The following is a 24,326-nucleotide window of genomic DNA, read 5'->3' as shown; positions in this document are numbered from 1 at the left end:
TTGCTTGGCATTTTTCATATATAGTTATGAGTATTTTGTAATAAATCATTGTTTAATCCATATAGGTGCAGGGAAGAAGCTGTTTTACTTTTCTATTGCTGCATAAAAAATTACCACAAACTTAACAGTTTATAACAACATACATTTAGTGTCTTAAAATTTCTTTGGGTTAGGAGTCTAGACATAATTTAGGGGATACTATTCCTAGAGCCTCATAAAGCTGCATTCAATGTATCAAAAAGGCTAGGGTTTCATTTTGAACTCAGAGTCCTCTTCCTCACTGATACAGATTGTTGGCAGAATTCAACTTGTAGTTGTAGAATTAATGTGCCCAACTTTTAGAGGCCAACCCTCTCCACCGGAAATTCAAAACTGCTGTTTTCTTTCTTCTAGGCCATCAAGAGAACATCTTTCCAATGCTTCACCTTCTTTTGAAGGACTCGTCTGATTAGGTCAGGCCCACCCAGGTTGATTTCCCTTTGGGTTGAATCATATTCAACTGATTGGGAAACTAATGTGGGAGTGATATTCCATCATAGTAATTGGTGCCAGCTACATTCAAGGTTAGGAGATTATATAAGGTGTATACACAAAGGAATAGGGACATTAATTTTGCCTACCACGAGAATTATGTTGAATTATTTTCTAGCTCAGAACATGAGAATTTTCTTTTTCATCCCTAGAATATGCAACCTGACAGAGAAAGGTTATATTGGGGGAACCTTACAGAGTTTATCTTTTAATTTCTGGATCACACAGTCTCAGTTAAAAGAATTATGAAATTCACAAAGCAAGAAAAAAATTTTTGATGAGCAATACATATTTTATTAGCCCAGAAGATCATTTGGAGTCTATTTTCATTGTACAATTATTTGTAAAGCTGCTACATGTGAGAAAAGTAATATTGACACTTTACTTTTAACTTGTAAGGTGAATTACTTCTTGTGCTAACAGTGTTGTAATTTTATCCAGTAAAATTGGGTAGATGCCTAAGACCAGCATCTTTTGATTACATACTGGTATATTGATTATATCTTAAGAGATTTTCATTTAACTTGAAACTCACTTTTGAAGCAAGATGGATCAATTGCATAAATTAAGCTCTTTCCTTATATGGTTTACATGGTTAAGTTTTCTGTTGATTTTCATTCTGTGATTTGCAGTATTTTTAAAATTCTTCCTTAGAGGATTCTTGTATTTCTTGTATATGCCTCAGTTTTTTCCAAAATATTAGACTGCAGTAAATTAAGAGGAAATTTTATTTGAACTAAAGGATTCATATGATATTGAAAGCATTCTCAGAAATGAATTGCTTAAGTCACTCAAAAATAGTCTCTGACCCTCTGTCCAGGAGGCTTAAGACAGTAAAAACATAATTTATGGGAAGTTGAGAGGAAGTCTCAGTACATTCTGCCATTATTTTTCTTCCTTGCACCTAATTTAGTTTCTTTTCTGATTTTTTAAAAATCAACAGATCTACAGATCAGTGAAATTTAATAGATATTTGTTGAGGTCTTGTCACAGTTACCTATATATGATAAATATTTAGTAAATATTTATTTAATTTAATTGATTTTCCTTCTTCAGTTTCAGGCTTTTGTAAGTCATATTAAAAGACTAAGTGCCTAGGCAGGAGAAAGAAAACGTAGATGTAATAATACCAATTTGGGTTTATCAGTGCTGTAAAATTAAAAAACTGTTGGGAGAAAAGTAATTTTGAACTCTCATAATTACTAATTCTTCAAATGTATGTTCTTTTTCATTTAGCTCAATATGCATATTTTCTTTGTATGGAAATTTTTATGATGGTGAAGGCCCCTCTGGGGAAATACTTTCTTTAAACGATTATTTCAGTAATTATTTTTACTTGTTGAGTCTCTCCAGCGGAAGTTTCTTTTAATTCAATTTATAAATTCCTTTATAAAAAATATAGGAAAATTTAATGAGAGTAAAATAAAAGTAGAGTGGAGTAACAGTTTTTGCCTGAACAGATATAAGAGAACTCTGGCAAAATGTAGAATTCTTTCTTTTTTTAAATGTAAAAATCTTTCTTGTTTTGATTATCTTTGAATGCCTTTATGTAGTTCCTGTCATTTAGTTACATCAAGGGACTGTGGCATGCAGACTATTTTAGTGTAAAGCAATATTAAACCTACTTTTCCGTGCTTCACCCCATTGCTATTTCTGAAACAGTAAGATATACAGATGAGTGTGCATCATGCAAATTTTGTGCCCAGAAACATGAGTAATGTATAATCCAATTTTCTCCATTTTTATCCACCAAAATTAAAATACTTATACAGCCTTACTGTCAATCATCTTTTTCTGGTGTTCGTTTGCATCTCTTTTGTTTATAATTTATAAATTCTACAGATTACAAAATTGTGTTTACAGTTCTAGTCCATGGACAAACTTTGAAATATGCAGTTGGTGATAATTTTTAAAATATTTATGGCAACAAAATATCTATGAATTCACACAAAGCACAAGTTCTTATCAGAAGTGCAGCAGCCACTTCCCTTAGTAACTGGATCTCTTTCTTCTTAACTGTGGTTTGTCAGTCTATAGAACCCTAATGCTTTTTCATAATGTCAGTATTGAATATCTATTGCACATGCATTTGTTGTATTCCAATGACATGTCAAAGTAGGAAGAGGAGGCCAAAATAAACAATTATTTTCTGCTCTGGAAATCATGCCTTATTATTTTATTTGTGTGTATATGTATTTTAGTATTACTTTGTTTAAAATAGAAATTACAGAAGTTATTGCATGCTTACCTTTTCAAAAATATCATATAGATAGATAGATAGATATATCACTGATCGCTACCACTTCAGTATTATTCATAAACATTCATTAAATAGACAGATGACTGTGAAGTTTGAGATGGGAGAGTTGCAGTTTTACAATTAATTATCCCACAAAAGCTGTAATGTGCTAATAAAAATGGTGAATTGCCAATTCCCCTATTGGTTACCAGAAGTTTAAATAATTTTCTAACCCCTTGAGCCTCTCCCATATTCCTAACACTATTCATTACCTCTCAGCAAAGATATTTCACGGGGTGGAATTTTTAACTCAAACAAAGCCATCCTGATTGTGAATAGAAGTAGATTTCCCCCTTCCCCCAAAATCTCTTTGATTTTGTAAGAGAAGAAATGAAATGTGCCTTGTAAAATTGAATAGATTGTCAATTGACCAGTGATTCTTGTGCTGCTTTCCAGAGGGCAAAAATGAAGACTCTTATAAGGCAGAAGAAGGGAAGAACACCATAAAATTGGTGTGGATTCTTTCACTGGATAGGAAAAAATAAGTGTCATAGACAAAGAAAGAAGAGTTTGGACTTGAAAGTGATTTTTCTGAACAGGCAAAGCAGATGCCATTTACAAAAGCAACTAAACTTTGTGAATAGTGTAGCGTTTTCTTTGGTTCTCTTCTTTTCAAAGAACCTAACACTTGAGAAAGCAGTGGATTTGAAAGTTTGTTACCAGGCCTTCACCCCTGTAGAACCAGCTCAAATGTACCCCTTGCTACTCCTAACTAACTGAATTTTGTCAATAACCATTATTTCTCGTGAACATGATATGGCATATATTGGGGGAATGGTATTACATATGCTTATTATTTGTTACTATTTTTACAAACCTCATGCTAAAACTAGGGCAAGATAAATAATAAATCAAGATACAACTTGAAAAATTTGAAACTCTCTACAATTGACCAGTCCTTCCAGAAAGTAAGGAATTTCAAAATTCCATTATCAGCAGCTAGCATAAAGCAGGTGATTGATAAATATTCTCCACAACCTTTGAAAAATATCAGACTAATTTGAATACCAACTACAGAGAATGGTAATGAATTTATATCAGTATTCCTCAGGCATAACTGCAATATTATTTTAATATACATGGTATTATGAATAGGAAATTCCTAGTTCATATGAAGACAAGCCACTAATGATATATGAATAACGTTTATGTTGTTCAGCTAAGACAGTGGGCTGAAAGCTAACAGGAAGAGTCTTGGATTCATCGAATTTTAACTTTTTTTTTTTTTTTGCGGTACGTGGCCTCTCACTGTTGTGGCCTCTCCCGTTGCGGAGCACAGGCTCCGGACGCTCAGGCTCAGCGGCCATGGCTCACGGGCCCAGCGGCTCCGCGGCATGTGGGATCTTCCCGGACCGGGGCACGAACCCGTATCCCCTGCATCGGCAGGCGGACTCTCAACCACTGCGCCACCAGGGAAGCCCTAATTTTAGAGTTATATGTTCTATTTTATTTGCTTAGGCCCCTGCATTTTACAGATAATAAATTTGAGGCTTTAACAAGTCAAATATTTACTTTACATCTCATCGTTAATAACTACTATACCTTGGAATAATAACCAATTTATAATGTCCTTAAATATAGGCGTTCAAGTTTTTCTTTTTTTAAAATTTAATTTAATTTAATTTTTATACAGCAGGTTCTTATTAGTTATCTATTTTATACATATTAGTGTATATATGTCAATCCCAATCTCCCAATTCATCCCACCACCATCGCCACCCACCAGCGTTCAAGTTTTTATGTGTTACTATATATTTCCTTCTAGTTAACTTATTTATTTCCATTGCTTCACTTTCTATTTAAATGTTGATGACCCCAAAATGTTATGTCCTACTCAGACATCTCCCTTCCCACTTAAACTCATATATCCAACTACCTGTTATCAGTTTTTACAAGCTTCTCAAAATCACCATGCCCCAAATGAAGCTCTTTCTCCTTAGAAGTTCAGCTTTTCAAGACAGTATCTCTAATTGACTCAGCTTCCAAGCCAGAACACTGGATGTCATCCTTGATGATGCCCTTCCCTCTACTCTCATATCCAGTCAATCATATTTTTAAAAATATCATTTCTGATCATACTAGTTCCTACATCCTTATTCTATACCTCTAGTTTTATCCAACAAACTTCCTAAGATAAAACTCCAGCAACCAGTCTAATTTGAAATATCCAAGTTAGTTCAACCAAAATGCAATTTCTTGATCAAGCTTTGTCTGCCTGAATTAGATTCTCCTCCATGTGCTTCTATATCTATCTTTTTTTTAAAAAATAGCATTTACCACACAGTTCATATTTTATCTCTTCTTAAAATCATTTCCACCCATTTGGACTAATCTGTAGAAAGTCAGGAATTATATCTGTCTTATGTAAAATTATATCTCCAAAGTCTATTCCAGGACCAAAAAATTAGTACTCTTTCAATAAATAATTATGAAATAAATATATAAGAAACTGAACGAATGTCAAGATGCCATCCTACAAAATCAAGGTAGAATATGAAAATTAAAAAGTTACATTTCTAAATAGCCCACACTTCTCTATGATTCATTTAAAAAATAAAACATGCCCAGCTCTTTTTTGGTTCTTAATATTGAAATAATTTTATCCCTAATGTAACCTATTTCCTTGTACCATCACGAGTGAAGTTTGGTCAGAAAATCCAATCTTTAAAAATTAAGCCAACACGCACTAAAATTTCTCCAAAGGAAATACATTAGATCTCTAGAACTTATTTTTCCTGCATAACTGTAATTTTGTGCCCTTTGACAATTTCTTTGTATATAATATTAATCATTTACTTTGTGTAATGATATATGAGTAATTTTAAATATTTTTATTTTACATTTATTTATAAGACCATCTAATCCATTTTATTTATAATTGATCCTTCTGAAAAAAATGTTTCAGTAGGTATCAGTTACCATTAGTCCAGGTTTAAGTATGATTATAAAGCATAGAATATCATGTTAATTTTTTATATTGATTTTGAAGTTAGTTGCATTCTGGGAAAACAATTCAAATTTTCTAGTTTCTCATTGTTTCAGTTTGGGATTACCCAGAAGCAGACTCTAAAACCTGAGAGGTAGAGAGAGAATACCTTTAACCAAAGAAATGAAAATACCAAAAGCTGAAAGTCAGATCAACACACATCGAAATGTAAAAGCCAAGGGGACATGGATGTTTGTTTGCTACATTCATCATACAACACTTCCAAACAATACAAACTAAAGTGCCATAATATATTTCTAGGCTGCACAAACTGAAAAATATTAACAGCAGGATAAAATATTTTACCAGACTTCCACTTCAGGCCATGATAGAGTTCTGTGACTGGATATACCCTCCTTCTGTTAAAAACTGAGAGTCAGGACAAAATACATGAAACAACTGTTTTCAGACACTGCACACCCAGCTCTGCAGGACTGTGACCTCTGCAAGAAGAGAAACAAGGGAGTGCGCCCCCAAATAGCACAGGACCCCAGTGCAGAGAAGCAGATTCTAAGTACCACCATGATCTTATGGAGTTGAAGAAACTGGAGTTCGGGGAGATTGAGGTGTCTTTAATTTGCAGGACAAACTATCAGAGAGTTGGAATCTATTTAGAGAAATCTGAAATCAGTCCCTTTGAATCATTTTATGAGGCCATAATTACCTTGTACCAATACTAGACAAATGTATTATAAGAAAATGAATCTATAGACCAATAATCTTCATGAACTTAGATGCAAAACAAAAACTCTGTAAAACTTTAGCAAATCAAATCAAGCACTATATATTGAATAAAACACATGAAATACTCTGACCAAATAAGTGTTATCAAAGGAATGTAGGTATAGTATAATATTGAAAACCAAAAATGTTGAGTATTAACAGGAGTAATCCTCTTAATATTTCTGTTAATAGAATAAAGAAGAATAAACACATGATATTCTCAACAGATACAGAAAGAAATATTTACAGTCAAATGCTCTACCCCTAAGCTATTTTCCCTGGGATCCAGTTACTATTTGTCACCATGTTTTCTCAACCATCCAGAAGTGAAATATAGCTATTGTCATGTGGAGACCTGAGAAAATGTTTAATGGTAAAGAGATGTTTACATATTTTCTGAAAAGAGCTAGAAACTGTTAACCTTCTGTGTTGAGTCAGTTCGGGCTGATATAATCGAATACCTATAGACTGAGTGGCTTATAAACAACAGCACTTTATTTCTCACAGTTCTGGAGGCTGCACGTCTAAGATCAAGGTGCCACCATGGTCACATTCTTAATGAAAGCCTCCTCCTTGGTTTGCAGATGGCCATCTTCTTGCTGTGTCCTCACATAGTGGAAGGGACAAGAGAGTTTTGTGGGGGTCTTTTTTATAAGGGGACTGATTGCATTCCTGAGGGCTCTACCCTCATGAACAAAGGCCCCTCCTCCTAAAACCACCACATTAAGGGTTAGGATTTCAACATATGCATTTTGGGGGGACACATTTCGTCCATAACACCTAGTGATGAGAGATACTACAGTGTACAAACAGCTTGAGAATGTGCTGAAGAGAAAGGTTGAATCCAGTGATTGCTGGTCCACTAACTGTAGATGTCTGAAGTTCTCTTCAGGTAAAAGGTAAATACCAGGGGACTGGGCTTGGCCATGGTGAGAGTAGAAATTGTCTTCCCCTCCCAGGTCACCATTCTATGACTCTTTGTCTTCTGTCCATGCTTGCCCTCCCACATACCTCATCCCTTTAGCACCCAGCAGTGCCCCACAGGTGGGTGATGGTGATCTCTCTTATTGGCATGGGACATGACTCTGCCAGAGAAACTTGGGTTCATAGATAAGTCAGCTTAGCTTGAGCTTTTTACTCCTTTCCTACCAATTTTTTGTCGTGCTAAATGAGATACCTGGCACCCAAGAACATTAGGCCCTTATCCCAGCAGTCATAAGGAGACAGAAAAGAAATGACAAAAGATCACAGATTGTTAAAATATAATAGTGGGTGTCACAGTGCGCATTGCTTTGAAATACCAGAGCCTTTTTATTTTTCAAAAGCCAGTTTAATGATCTGCCTCATTTTAGGAAGCAAAAGCATCTAATTAAAAGGACTTGACAAAGATAAAAAGCGCTCATCAATAGATAAATTGCCATGTGACATGGCATCATCTGGTTGCCTTGAATGCTTATTAATCTGTGTTACTCAGACTCACTGTATATGGACAAAATACATGACTTTAGTTTTGAGGAGGTACGCAGCTCTTAGCTAACATCAGAGCTTAGTTTTAAGATGTTAAAGTAAACTTAACTCTTAGGATAAATCTCACTTGGTCATGGTGGGATTCTTCAGAATTACTGTTGTCTTGGGCTAGATTATTCCATAGTGTGGAAGTCTGTTCTGTGCATTGAAGGATGTTTAGCAGTATTACACACACTTTCCAACTATAAGCCAATAGAAAACCCCCAGTAATAACAATTAAATATGTCTTGGGATGTGTCTTCTTTTGGGTAAAACAAATACATTTTAGTCTACCATTTTAATTATTCTGTTAATTTGTTTTTAGTAGTTATTATAGAGTTTAAAATATTCATCTTTAGTTATCACTACTAACTTCAATGTAATATTGGTTTAATTTTGGTAAAAGAAAACAACTTTGCTCCAGTATAGCTCCCCCTCCTTGGCAGTACATATATAACATAAATTATATCAATATGTATATAATATAAATATATATAGATACAAAGCTATAATTAGTAATTCACAAAATCTTATGTGTTTAAAGAAAACAAGAATAGGAAAGAAAAAATATTTACAATTTTTCACATAAAAATGGTTATTATTTCAAGTTTTTTCATTTCTTCCTGGGATTTTCATTTCATTTCATTCATTTTTTCTATTTACCTTCCAATCTGTAGGATGGCCTTTAGCATATCTTGTTAGGTAGATCTTCTAGCAATGAATTTTTTCAGTTTATTTATTTATATTTTCTGAGAATATCTTTATTCTGTCATCATTTGTGCTGCTCTTTATAAAAGGATTGGTTGACTGTTTCTTTTTGTCAGTACATTTTTCTTTAACCTTCTTTGACAGATACTGTTTTCTGTTTTTTAGTTTGGATGGTTTCTATTGACCAATCATCAAATTCTCTGGTTCCTTCTTCTGCCATCTCAAATGTTCAGCTGACCCTAGGTAGCAAATTTTCACTTTATTTAGTGTCCGTTTTGGTCCAGAATTTCCATATTCACCTTTTAATAATTGCTGTATATTTATGAGATTTTCTAATTGTTGAGTCATTGTGATAATATTTCTTTTATTTGGTTAAATGTAGTTTTCTTTAATTACCTGATTATATTTATAATAGCTTCTTTGATGTTTTTGCTTGCTGAAAACAGCATAAGGCCCATTCAGAGTTAATGGCTAATGAATGCTTTTTTTCTAGTTATGGGTCACAGTTTTCCACTTTTCTTCATGATTTGTAATTTTTGCTTCAATATGAATATTTTTCCAGATCCCGATGTCATTTGTCCTTGTTTTTTTTTTTTCTATTCCAGATATACTCCCTGGAATCTTTCTCCCCTTGGATGTACGGTTGCTGATGTGTCTCTTCAGGTTTGTTTTTCTTAAATGTATTCTTATTTTTTATTCTGGTTTCATAGGGGATAAAGTGTGTTCCTATAGTCACAGAGTGGTCAGCCTATGATTTGGACAGAAGTTCCATGGCTTCCACCATCTGTGGAAGGATCTGTGGGCAGACAGGGAGTACAAAGTGTAGCCATTCCTCAAGCCTGTACTTTTTTTCTGGGCCCTCTTTTGTTTCTTCTGTGACTGTGGTGGCTTTTCAGTCATCCAGGGAGGTTTGGAGCGTTTATCATTCTCATATACAGGTTCTCATCATTAAATTTCTGGCTGGTTTAAACATTTGCCAACTTAGATTGCAAGCTCAGGTTAACAGATCTGGGGGCCTGCTCTGTTCATTCCTTTATGAGCTTGCCAATTACCCTGTTTTATGTGCTGGTCTCAGCATGTCCATAACGAATGTTTTGGCTGGAGCAGCCCTTGTGGTTCTTACGATTTCAAGATTACCCTCAGCAATAATCATCAGAAAACTTTGGGAAGAAAATGCTTATTACTCACAGGTCCTGGAAATTATAGACATACCTGGGGGCACATAGTGATGTGAGTTGAGAGAGAGCAAGTGAGCAGGCCTGGGGTTCTGCTTTTATTGGAGTCAAAGCTGGGGGTATAGGGTGTCTGGCATCACCGTTTATTGGCAAACTTAAAACGTAAGAGCAGGAATTTAAAGTGCAGGAAGAGAAAAAAAACAAGCAATCCAAAAGGTCAGTTATCAAAATCAACCAATATATCTAAAACAAAGGAGCCTGGGGTGAGATGGGGTGTTACAGCCTGGCTTTTTATCTACTCTGGTGGTTGGCAGTGTATTTATTCAATAGATCCATCTTTTATGTAGATGCTTCTTTGAAGTTAATGCTTAGGCAATCAGAGTTTAAGTCAGGCACTTGCATTATAAAAAGAAAAGCCAACTGCCTGGACTTGTACTACATGTGAAGACACCACCACCAGGCATGGGCTTGTATCCTCCACTACAAATCAATTCCACTTATGCTGGCAGCAAAGATGATGGATTTACCAGGCCAACTAGACCCTGGTTAAACCACCTGAGCAGGGGATTTGGAAGTATCTCCTGGCAAGAAAACCTCAGACTCAGCTGTTCTTAACTAAACTTTCAGCACATAAAATAAGCATCTCTCAAGTGTTGGCTAGGATATGGAGACCCAAAAATCTGCTGGTGGTAATGTAAACTTCGACAATAACGTTATAAATGACTGGGAAAGGGAAAAAGGAAATCGTTTGAAATGATGAAAATGTTTTATACGTTGATAGTGGTGGTGGTTACATGAGAATATGCACTTGTTAAATCTTATTAAAGACTCTTTAAGTGATATCAATTAATTCTGTATAAATTAAAACTCAATCAAATTGATTTAAAATTAAAGATTTTCTTGAGGACATTTTGTAAGATGCTATTTATCAGGCTGAGGATACTCCCTTCTACTTTTATTTTGCTAAGAGTTTTAAATCATGAATGAGTCTTGAATTTTATAAAATTCTTTTATTCTGGCTTCCTTGAAATTCCTTAATACACTAATGTGACAAATTACATATAAAGATTTTCTAAATTTCTAGTGCAAATTTACAGTAAGGTTTTAAGAATAGTTCAAAGAATGGCCATTACCCACATCACTTATGGCTAATATTGTCCAAATCACTTTACCATGAACCATTTAAAAGTTAAGTATATCATTGCCCATTTTTTCTAAATACATCAATGTATATTTCTGGAAAATAAGGATATCTTCTCACATAATCCAGTGCAGTTATCAATTTCAGTGTTCATTTTGTCTGTTTTCAAATTTATTTGCATAAAATTTTTCTACATGATTCCTCCTTATTCATTTTCATCTCTGCTATTATTTTGTCTCCTCTGCTTTTTTTTACTATCTTTTTTCTTATAATTTCTTTGATTTTTCTTACTCTTTTTTTATCTTTAGAAAGAAAGTAAAATTAAAAACATAACAATGATAATGTTGGCCTAAAACAAATCGATGCCAGATATTTTTCCAGCAAACATGGATTTATTCAGGATTAGCAGAGAATTGTAATTCATGGTCTGAAAGCATGGAGAACCACGTGCAAGTTGCCACAGAGCAAGAGAAGGAGAACACTTTTATCGAAGGGAAAAGGAAGTTGGATGGGCTGTAGTAAACAAAGAAACCATGGCTTTTTGTTGGCTGAGTCCTTTCCAGGAAAGAAGAGAAGTCTTCCTTTTTCCTGTTGGGCTCTGCTGTCATCACAGGACATATGAGCTCCGCTTCTGGTTTCCCAACTCCGTTAACTGAAGTGTCTGTTAATTTTTTTTTTTTTTTTTTTTACAAAATCCTTTTGATCAAGATCTTTCTCTGAAAGCATCATTGAGCAAGAGGCAGGTTTTCTAGTTTCAGCAGCTTTGTCCCTCAATGCCAAGAAGGACCTTTCTTGGGTGTATTGTCTCTAGTCAGAGGGAAAGTGCACAGATTAAAAACCTGTTGAAGTCACGTTTGAGTAACAAGGCAGGATAGGAGGAAGAACTTTCAGGTACTTTTTATCTAAAGTTTATATTTTACAGGTCACAATGGGTCCATCTCTTAGGGTGCATAGCAAATGAACACACCAAGTACTTTTGATTAAAACAGAAACATTTGTTACTTGTGATAAGTAAGGAGACAAGGACATAGCTCTCAAAGCACTGTCTCCCTGAATAGCTGGATGGAGGGCAGTTTTAAGCCTAGGGGGCTTTCATATTCATGAAAACGTAGGCATAATCATTATAATGAGACAAGGATTATGTAAAGGTTACTTTAGTTTGTTAAAAACCACAAGCAAGTAAGTGCTTGGTTATTTGTGCTGTGTTGTTGACTGCAATATACTGTAACCTTTTCAGAACATCTGGTGTCTGGAACTTGCTGCAACTTAATGGTTAGTTTCTGCAAAATAAGGAACACTTTGATTTAACCCCATCCGTTCACTTTTCCTACTTCTGCCTAATTGACAATATGTTACCAAGGTCATAAACATTCACGATCATCTGAAACTTTATGTCGTTATGAAAGATTTGGTGACAAACTTCCACCAGACCTGATCCAGATAACTGGGAAAGCTGTATCATTATATGTTACCTGCTTTAATTCCAGGAAATGTTTACATTTAGGTTACCAGATAATGTGCAGGTCCCATCTGGGTTTGCTGCTTTCCTTAGGTGTGTCTTGTGTATCCAAAAGTTCATTCCTTAGAGTCTGGTAGCACAAAGGTTGGTTAGCAGTACCTGATAGGGACTTCTCCAGCAAGGTGTCTTTTGGAGGTTTCTTTTCTAATAGATGAAATCCTCGGGCTACAAGGTGTGATGTTTAAGGTCTTTGTCTCCTGAGAGTGCACTGTGAAAAGATTGTTCTGCTGAAGCATGGTTATTTTTAGTAGAAGCAATTAGGCCTTTGCAATATTGGAGTATCTCTCTTTTTATCAGTTGTGGGTTAAAAGAAGCAGAAACCGAGTGCATTATGCATTGTGTGACTATCTCAAAAGATGAGAGTTTATGAGTTCCAAAAGGGATGGATCTGAGATTTAGAAGAACCAACAGCAATGCTTTTGGCCAAGGTACTAGGAGGTCCTCTACAAATTTTGCCAGTTGAGTCTTAATAATGCCATTAGCATGTCAACTAAATCAGAAGACTGAGGGTAGTAAGCACACTGAAATTATTGTAAAACTAGCCAAACAGCACAGGCTTGTTGAAGCACCTGGCTGTTAAAATGTGTCCCTCAATCACTATTAAGTTTAAGAGGAGTTCTCCAGGGATAATCTTTTCCAAAAGGACTTTAGCCGCAGATGAGACAGCAGCCTGTCTGCCAGAGAAGGCTTCAGTCCAGTGTGAAAACAGACAGATGATAACTAAAATATATTTATATCCATGAGATGGAGGAAGTTATATGGAATCCATTTCCCATTTCTGAGTCTTCAAATGGTCCATTAGGCAGTTTAAAGTATCCAGGAGCCATAAAAATATGCTTTCCTTGGGCTTCCCTGGTGGCGCAGTGGTTGAGAGTCCGCCTGTCGATCCAGAGGATATGGATTCGTGCCCCGACCCGGGAAGGTCCCACATGCCGCTGGAGCGGCGAGGCCCGTGAGCCATGGCCGCTGAGCCTGCGCGTCCGGAGCCTGTGCTCCTCAATGGGAGAGGCCACAACAGTGAGAGGCCCACGTACGGGGGAAAAAAAAAAAAAAAAAAGCTTCCCTGGGTTGTACTTTGGACAAGTAGGACAAATGAAGTAGGCATTTTTTTTGTGGCCTTGTTAATGTTTCCCACCAATGTTGATTCATGAGTGCTATTGTTTTGTCAGTAGACCAATGGCTCAATGCATGTATGGTGGTGAGGAGTAAGAATTTTAGAGTCTCCCATAGAATTGAGATGTTCTTTGATTCAAACCAGAGCTTTCTCTTTTTATCAAACCAGCAGTTGTTGAATTAACAATTTGCTTTTGCTTTTCTGAGGCCAACTGTTCGGCTTTTCTAGCCAGTTTTTATCATTTGGGGAAATATCTCTTTGTACCGTGATAGAGATTTAGCTGGTCCCTTTAGATTTAGATTTAGTTTGTCCCTTTAAGGGCAGCATTTCTTGTGGAAATATTGGAAAGGTGATTTCCCTTAGCATCCAGAGAGTCAGGTTTAGAATGCCTCTGAATCTTAATTAACAATAGCTAAACTGGCAGGTAAATGTATTTCACCCAGTAATTCCTGGACATAGGGGCCATTTTAAATTTTATATCCATTGGAAGTAAAGAAGCCATGTTTCTTCCACAGTATTCCAGAATATGAGATACTCCAAAAGCATATCTACTGTCAGTATAAATATTGGCAGTTTTGTCCTTGGCTAAAGTGCCAGCCCATGTAAGAGCATATAATCTAGCCTGTTGGGCCTTAGTAGGCACAGGTAAATGCTACCTCAACAACATCAAAAGGGGTTGCAGTAACATAACCAGCACAGTATTGGCCACTGTCAACTTTTAAATTAGAACCATTAGTGAACCATGAGAAGTCAATATTGCCCAGAGGAGTATCCTGTAGATCGTCACAAAGAGTCAGGAGGTGATCTGTCAGCATTAAGCAGTTGTAAGGACATTGTTGTTGATAGAGGGAACAAGAGTAGCAGGGTTAAGGTTACTATATTGTAAAAGAGTTATGTCATGAACAATTAGCAAAAGGACTTCAGAGGAGGTGAGGTGACTGGCTGAGAAATATTGAGTATGATGACAATTTTGGCGAATTTCTGCTACGTGAGGTTCAAAAATGGTTAAAGGAGATCCCACAACAATTTTCTCCATGGCCTTCACCAAAAGTGTGTTGGCTCTAAAACAAGAGGGGTACCTCCCCATGCCACAGGGGATATACTGGCTAAAATATCCTATGGGTCAAGGGTGGTCCTTTTTTGGTGGGTGAGTACCCCAAGGGCGTTCCCTTCCTTTGAATATGCAAAAAGGAAAAAGGAACTCTGATAATTCTGATGCCCAAGGGCAAGTGGATTCATCAAACTCTCCTTTAAGGCACTGAAGCTTACATCCCTCATCTGGTTCTTCCCATAACTTGGGTCAGGGTTGTTATTATTGAGTAAAACATATAGAGGTTTGGCCGTAAGAGAGAAATTTGGAATCCAATTTTGGCAATAGCCAACTAACCCAAGAAAACCTTGCAGTTGTCAATTAGTTTCGGCATTGGGGAAACTTAGGACACCATGAAGCATATCTGGATCTAGGTGTAGCCCTGGCTCTGACATCAGATGCCCTAAATATCAAACCGGGGTTTGGGCAAACTGGAGTTTTTCTATCGTGACCTTACCCTTTAAGGCTAAAAGCTTTAGCAAGTAGATGCTGTCTGCCTGTGAGAAGGCTTGAGAAGGAGAGCAAAGAAGCAAATCATCCGCTATTGCAACAAAGTAGAACCTCTAAGAAACTTTATGTCAAACAGATTAGCTTTCAGGATTTGTGAGGAATAAGAAGGATTTTCAGTAAAACCCTGAGACGTTATTGTCCAGGCGAATTGTTTTTCTTCCCAAGGGAAGGCAGATAGGTGTTCGCTAGCTTCAACAACTGGAATACTAAAGAATGCACTTCATAAATCAACTACAGTAAAAATTTTGCTTCCAGTGGAATGGATGTTAGCAATGTATGAGGGTCAGAAACAATAGGGAAGGAGTCAAGGGATTACAATGTTTATTGTTCAGGGGTCCTGGACAAACCTCACCCTACACCCTTATTTTTTTCTCACTGGTAAAATGGGAGTGTTACAAGAGGTAGTAACAAGAGACAATGAAGCCTTGAGCCTTGTAATCTTGTATTATAAGCTTTATTCCTTGAAGGACTTCTTTACTTATTGGATGTTGCTTAATTGTGGGATGAAGTTTTGAGGGATCTATTTGAATCTTGATGGGAGGTACACTGTGAATTTTGCCAGTATCAGTTGGAAATTTCACTCATAACAAAGGTGATCGCTGATTCAATAGGGACACATAATCAGTGTTTCCAGATTCAGCTCTAGGACCATCAGAGACAGAACAAATAAAAGATTTCAAAAGGTCATTTAATTCACATGCTCTGTTACTTTGATGACTACTGTCAATTTATAGAATGTCTTCCTTTTGGGAAAAATAAATTCTGGCATGATACTTGTCTAAGAAGTCTCAGCGTAATAAATGGATAGGGTGGAGGAACTATGAAGAAAAGGATGTGTATGTCTCAGAAGGTCTAAAATAATGGGAATAAGTTAAGATACAGGAACCTCTTGAGGTTCATTAGAGATCCCCACTCTTTGAACTGTTTTAGTACTTCGAGGCAAGGACTGCTTTATTGTAGTGGGGTTGACCAGTGCGTCTCTGTTGTCAGTTAGGACTGGAAGAGATTCATCCCCAATCTACAGAAATGTTTCTTCAAGCCAGTATCAGAGGGGGGTTTGGAAAGATCCCCTATAGTTCCTCGGAGCCCTGTCATTGAGAATTGAGGGGATGTTAGAAAGGCTGGTTAGAGGAGTGAAGTTGCCTAAAGTGCTTTAATTTCTTTTCTAATGTCCTGGCTCTTTGCAATACTAGCAGAAACTAGGAAAGTTTTGATTCCATTTAGGAGCCCTCCTTTGCTAGAGTTGAAGATTAAGAATTTTGGCAGTCTTCCTCTTAGGTGACTTGTCTAGAGTTTGAGAGAACTGGTGTGCCAGATTAACTAAATCGGGAGTACACACAGTTTCCCATTTTATCCTAGTCCTTTCTACTGGAAGGGAAAGGTCCCAGTTCAACCCATTAATAAACATAGAGTTAAAAGCTAACTGGGTGGAATCAACATCTAAAGAAAGATCAGAATTTTCTTTAAAACCAATCTGAAGTCAATTGTAATAGTCATGAACAGGAGCAACAGATTTTTGTGTACAAGCTTGAATTTTGTTCTAATCATCAGTCTGTGGAACATCCCTAGGAATTGTGAAGTCACCTAGAAATTTTCCAAACCAGATCATATAATAAATTAGCAGGCTGGTCTCTCAGTTGTAATTCTAGAGACCTTTCAGGATTTTCCCAATTAGAACTTTTCATCCAGCGCTGGCCCTGACCTTTACCGACAAGCATATGAACTAGCCAATATAAGATAAACCAGGTTAATAATTTTGAATGACTATACTAAATTCCTTAGAAATCTATGGGGATCTTTGGTTACTTTGGGAAAATTTTTGATTATGAATCACAGTTTAGATTGTGACTAAAGTTTAAATTATGACTAAAGTCCAAGGAATATAAGAATTTAATGGTTTCACCTCTGGATCCTCAGAAGGCTTAAGTTTAAAGGGACAGGTTCTGACAAGTTCAGAGGAAAAGAGAGTGGAGAGACTTGCAGGGAAAAGGGAAAGTTTAGCAAGATAATCAGTATGGCGGAACTGATAGAATAGAGGAGGTGAAGATGGTGTAGAAGGAAAGGAGGAAGATGGCGCCAAAGGCAGAGTCTGACTACAGGGAGCCGAGGGAGAGATGAGGGGGCACTTGAGGCAGAATCTGAGGCCAAGAAGCCAGGAAAAAAGAGCTGGAGGCTTCGGGTGCCATTTTATCTTTCTGTGATCATTTGTTTGCCTCAGTTAAATCTAAAATCTCTTTTTGGAGAAAGGTAATTTTAGCGTACTAATAACGCTGGGAAGCTTCAAAATACCAGTTGAAAGAGGCATTCCCTTCAGTTTAAAAATTTTTGAGCTATTGTAGTCCAAATTGGTTTTTAGAAAATTAAGTTTGGGGATTTCAAAAGTTCCCCATAATGGCTATTGATATTCTAAATTGCCTTTGTTCAGGTCTGTCCATCTACTTATAAATGTGCTTGAAGAAGGGCCATGGTCTTTAAACACAGAATCAGCCAGAGTCCCTATAGAGGGGATGTCCTCAAAATATTTAGATAACTGGGATCCCATTTCTCCAAGGTTTTTCTCTAGAGTAAAAGAATAATTTTCATACAGATCAACTCAAACAGCTTACAGCGCAAACAGCTCAATTCAAACAGTTTGCAGGCTACTACCAGCCAGTTCTTGGGGAGCAGCTTGGTCCTGGAGGAGCCAGGCCAAAGGCTTTTCAGCGAGTTTCCAGAGAATGGCCCCTTCCACAGGCGTGGGCCAATGGCTGAACTGGCACAGTTTCAGTGAAACAACCTCTGTTCCCAAAGGAATGGACCAAGAGCTTCTTAGCTTTGGTTGAAATAGTCTGAACTTAAAATCAGAGCAAAGTATGAACAAGTACTCACATACAGAATAAGGCCTTAACCAGAAAGAACTAAACCTTAAAACAAGTCCCAAATAAAACCTGGAGAGCTTCAAACACAAAAAGGCTAAGCACTCTGGTCTAGAAGAAAGGTGTACCTTCAAACTCCAGTGTTAGTGAGAAAAGTAGTGAGTACAATGGGCTTAATTGTGAGTATGACACCTCTTTACTCACCAGTCCCAGAGCCTTTGGGGCTCTGGTCCTTTTACAGGCCACCAAAATGTTGACCTAAAACCAACAGACTGCCAGTTATTTCTCCATCAAGAAAAAATAAAAGATCTATTCAGAAATTCACAACTGGCGAATAATTACAATTCAGGGTCTGCAACCATGGTGAGTCACACGCAAGTCCCTTCATGACAAGGGGAGGAGAACGCTTTTATACGGAGGAGAGGAATTTGAAAGGACTATAGTGAAAATAGAGTCCACAACTTTTCATTGTCTGAGTCCTTGCCAGGAAAGAATAAGCATCTTTCTTCTTTCTTTTGGCCCCTGCTATTGTCACAGGGCTTGAGAGCTCCCCTTTCTGGTATCCTAACTCTATTTAATTGAAGTTCCTGTTAATTAATTTTTTATAGTGGTAGCAATGTAAGTTGGTTGAGTCATTTGATAAAAATGTCTTGGAATATCTATTAAAGTTTAATATATACATATGTTAGTATTCTAGTTATTTTCCCAATAGAAATGTATATATATGTATAATATATATATAATATATATGTAATATATATATCCCGAAATACAGGTAGATAAAAGGATGCTTATTACAGCATTATTCATAACAACACCAAATTGGAAATAACCCAAGTAGTCCAATAGATAAATAAATGGTGATGCATTCTTATCATCCACCAATGAAAGTGAATGAACTATATTAAACTATATTTGTAGAACACTGTCTATCAGTTAAGATAAATAAACCTCTCCACCAAAGCAAGAGATACAAAAAAATGTATCTCGAACACACAATGTTGGATGAAAGAATCTAGACACCATAGAGTACCTACCGCATGACGTTAATCTAGGAACTTAGAAGTTAAAATAATTAGCTTGTGTAGGGCGAGTCAAGAGTGACTATGGGAGGAGATAAAGGGACCTTTGGATTTTATGGTATTTTGTTTTTTCTTGATGTAGACAGTAATTACATTGCTGTGCTCATTTTATGCATATTCATCAAGCTGAGCACTTATGATTTTTCACTTTTATGTTGAGGTTATTAGTTCATTATTCATTACTTCATTAAATAGTGTTTGTCATTTACTATTATGACTTCATTGCACAAGAGAAAATTTTCTATCTAGAGTCTGTGGTCTGTTTCCAAGTACAATTGAATTATCCATCTACTGCTTGCAAACCTGGGTATGAATGATCTACTGGGGTTAAAGTCTATGGAAAATTAGGTGCAGGATATTCCTTACCTTTATAATGACTTCTACTAGCTTAGTAATTGAAATGAAATTGTTGGGTGATGTAAGGAAATTTCTCTATGAAATTGATCATTGGATAATTCCTGGCTTCTGTAAGGACTGTCAAATATTAAAGTGCTTTACCATTTTCCAATATCTTTGTTTTCAAGTCACTTTCACATTCATTGTCTTTAATGATCCTCAAAGCATCTCTATGGAAAGTGGGTAACTTTCTCAGTTGCCCAGCTAATAATTGTTTTTATAAGATTAAAATTTATGTTTTCTAAATCCTATATTAGAATTTTTTCTGAACTTCCACTTTGCCACACTATCAGACCATTTCACTAATCATTGTTTTATACTCACCAGGGAATTTTTCCTTCTTCTCCATGATACAAATACATGTATTAAATCTGACATGTTCCAGGGCTACATTTTTTTTAGAACCACAAATAAAACATCTGATATAGGTGAAATTACTCATACCTCAATTCATATTACAGTCTCTATAGATAATAGAGATACTGATCTAATTACCAGATATTTGAGAATTTTAGTTTCAGAAGAAATTGTTTCTTGAGATGCTAAGTGGACTGGGAAAGTTAATGTGGCATGAGAAATACTTTCAACGTTGCTCCCTAAAATGCCACTCCAATAATGTGAGTGAAATCTGTGATATTCAGGAAAGCGTTACTGTTTTAGACAGTAACCTCCATTTTTAGTTTTCAAAATTACTGCATTAAAACTTTAAAAAGTATGTTTTTTAAATTGTTGCATTTGAAGGGGATATGCTGTTTAGAAAGGGTGAAGTTGTAGGCACATTACAAAATATCAGTGCACTTAAAAAATAAAATACATATTAGTTTGCAGAGTACTAATTTCTGTAATATAAAATTTATAATCAAGGATTTTTCTTTCTTGAAGTGGAATATCTTCTGAAAAGGAGATCGATTTTTCGATTAGATCTTTCACTAGACTCGTACTCATTCTTATGAAATCTGTTACATGCTTTCTCAGCATTAGGGAATAAAGAATGACTTTTAGGGTTAAGATTTGCCATACACGGCCAGATGACAAAGTTCTCATTCATATATCGCATTTCAGAGTTTTCTTATAAACATCAATCTTAAACTGACATTCATGCCCACAACAATTTGCCAAGGTGCTGTTTTAAACACAGTGTAAACCTCAAGGTCATTTTCTAATTAAACTCTGTTCCTTGGAAACTTTATTGAAATGTTTTTTTCTTAAACTGAGTCTTGCTGAATAGAAAAAGCACTCCTTCCAGGTTAAGCTTTGTGTTCTGTGACATATTTACTGATTCTTTGTTCTACAGCTGGCCTTTTCATTACCTAATGCAATGAGATAGGACTCAGATAATACGTCAGATATATCTAAATGTCCTTAAGTCCAGATTTGGTTGTGAAAAATACAACAAAAGTATTCACTCTCCTTATGTACTATTGATTTTGTTTCCTTCGGTTTTTCCATCCCTCACTGAATTGTCATGCATTTTCTCATTGTGTTAGGCCTGACAATGTCTATAACAAGAATTTGTGATTTTTTAATATTTTACAGAGATTTTTCTGAAAGTCAATTGTCAAGGAAGAACTATAAATATATGCAAGTGTCAAGCTGTAGTATTTTTTAAAATGTGAAAATTTCTAAAAGGGAGTAGTTTGTGTCAGCAAGAACCTTATCACCAAGTACACACATTAAAGTGATGTTATCAAATTGACTTTTTAACGCTTGGAATCATTTAGCCTAAATACATTAACCTAGGGTATTCTTTCTAAAAACAAAAGTTTATTCAGCATTATAATTTGTGTTGGTATAATCATAGTTTGTGATGGTATAATTTATAATTTGTGATGGTAAAGTTATTTTATATGGAGGAGTAAGCAGACCTTAGCAGAAGCTTTTCAAGAAAAGTTGCGGAAGCAAGAGAAAGTGAGTAAACAGCATGATCAGTGCGGTGTGAGAGGAAATGTGTATCACTGTGATCAACTTATTCTCATGATAAGCTATACAGGGGGCATGTTCTGCATTTTAGTGTTTGCTCAGGCTTGGGGACAAGCCAAAGGTCAAGGAGCTGTGGGGAGGAGAGAATTTTGACTGATGTTTTGTCAAGACAAAGCAAAGGGTAATAAGTAGGCAACTGTGAACACTTGGCCAATCAAAAGGTGTACAATATGATACAGAATGCTCATGCATGTGTTAATTGAAAGAATTGGAGGTCAGTATTCTAAATATATGTTAGCATTCAGTCTTTTCCACTAAAAGGGTGAGGCCATGGCCAACTCAAGTTTTATTTTTAATATGACCCCTCTCCTTTTATCTGTAATAGGTACTCAGTAAGTATTTCATAAATAAAAAAGGAAACTAAAGAACAATTAATATTTAACAGTATCTTAACTTCAAAATAGTACTTGTCTGTGTAAGAAAGTTTCTAAGGTATTTTCCAACTATATATCAATAAATCTCAGACAAAAGAAGAAAAATCAGTGTCTATCAAGAATGATAGAGCTAAAAATATAGTGTGCTACCTTTAACTCCACTGATTGTGATTTAATTCTTTTTGAAAATTTTTCAAGAGCTGTTACTCAATAAGATTATTTTATTTATTTATTTTTTTGCGGTACGCGGCCTCTCACTGTTGTGGCCTCTCCCGTTGTGGAGCACAGGCTCCGGACGCGCAGGTTCAGAGGCCATGGCTCACGGGCCCAGCCGCTCCGCCGCATGAGGGATACTACCGGACTGGGGCACAAACCCGTATCTCCTGCATAGGCAGGCGGACTCTCAACCACTGTGCCACCAGGGAAGCCCACTCAATAAGATTTGATTGAGGCTCGGTAAATGTATGGAACTTTAGGGATTTTTGTTCGTTTGTTTAGTTATTTTGTGTTTTTATTTTACCAATAAAATATTATATCAATTGAGACATAATGTATTTTCTAAAATGAGTAATATTCTTTGTCTATTTGGTGTTTTTATTCAAGTTACAAATAATGATTTAAAAAAGGTGAGATGAGGCTTCTCTGGTGGCACAGTGGTTGAGAGTCCGCCTGCCGATGCAGGGGACACGGGTTCGTGCCCCGGTCCGGGAAGATCCCACATGCCGTGGAGCGGCTGGGCCCGTGAGCCATGGCCGCTGAGCCTGCGCGTCCGGAGCCTGTGCTCTGCAACGGGAGGGGCCACAACACTGAGAGGCCCGCGTACCGCAGGGAAAAAAAAAAAAATGTGAGATGAAGATAAATTTTTATTACATTTTACATAAAATGGTATTGAAATCCATAAAGCACTGTGACTTGCCCATGGCCCCAGGGCTAGAAAGCATCAGAGCAATGGCTAACATCAAGGTAAGCTGAAGTCTAGACTGCTGTTGCCCCATTACATCACACTGCCTTAGAGAGGTAAGCATGGACCGTAACTATAAACACCAAATTAAAACTCAGAAGTTTTCAACATTACATCAGTTACCCCTTTCAAAAAAAGGCCTGATTAAATAAACTTTGAAAGTCAAGTTCAGCAGCCTATTGGTAGGCTTAATGTATCACAATGTTAATATTGAAGGAATCTGTTTGACAATGTATGAATTCACTCCCAGTTGTGGGTTGTCACTTCTAATCCTTTTTTGATCTATAAATATGTTAAAATGGAACCAGAGGTGGATTAGATTTTTCAAATTGATCATGATCTGTGTATTTTGGTACACACCGAGTGTAATCTCTGCATTTGGTATCAATTATCTCATTTAGTCAACACAACTGTCTTCTGAGTTATATTTTATTGTCTCTTTTTTTAATAAAAAAGTCAAGGTTCCAAGAATTGAAATTATTTGTCCAAAGCAACACAATAAATGGCCAAACTAGAATTTAAAATAGGATATGTCTAACTCAAGAGACAGTATTCTTTCCTCTTTGCAACACTGACTCAAAGCAAGCTGCTTTGAGTCCATTTGCCAAAACACTTAGACAAAATTTTAAGTGGTTGCAGGCCATTATTATGTCTATATTTCTAGGAAAAATCAAGTTATCTTCCTTGCCCCTAGTTAATATATGACGGGTTCAGAGTATTGAATGTGTTTTCCTTGTATTTCTACCTGATTCATTTTAAGAGCTTAACAAAAATGATCATAAAAAATAAAGTAGAAAAATTATTTATAAAGAATTATAGTAGTATCAATATAACTCTTATTTCTAGTTTAAGAAAATTGTGATTTATGAGGTCTGGGGGCTTCCAGATGAAATATAATTCAGATAAAGCCCAACCTAGTCTTTCATATTCTTCTATTCAGCTATTTCTTATTAATTGACATATTTAATATGAAAATTATTGTGAAAAAATATTCCTTTTAGTGTAAATGCCAGCTATTATATATGTTAGGATTTTTAAGTCGCTAATATATAATAAAGGGCAAGTATGTTAATGTGAATTAAATTCATTCTTTCCTGTATTTGGACAATCAGATTTTTCCAATTAAAATTTTTAGGATATACTGCAGGTGATTTTTTCTTTTCCAATAAAGCCCTGATGGTTGAAACTAAGACAGAAGAATCCGCTAATTGACCAACTTTTCCCATCTGAGGAAAACAAATTAGTAGGTTTAGTAAACTAATAACAATTGCCTGTCCAAACTTATTTCACGTAGCAATTTTAAATAATGAACTTTAAGGTGTAGACTTATTTTCTGTAAAGATGCAGTGATTTATAAGGACATAAGGTGGGGGAAG

The sequence above is a fragment of the Kogia breviceps genome, chromosome 15, assembly GCF_026419965.1.
Source record: "Kogia breviceps isolate mKogBre1 chromosome 15, mKogBre1 haplotype 1, whole genome shotgun sequence".
NCBI classification, from domain to species: domain Eukaryota; kingdom Metazoa; phylum Chordata; class Mammalia; order Artiodactyla; family Physeteridae; genus Kogia; species Kogia breviceps.
The sequence above is the reverse complement of the archived record's forward strand: the minus strand, read 5'-3'. Positions refer to the sequence as shown.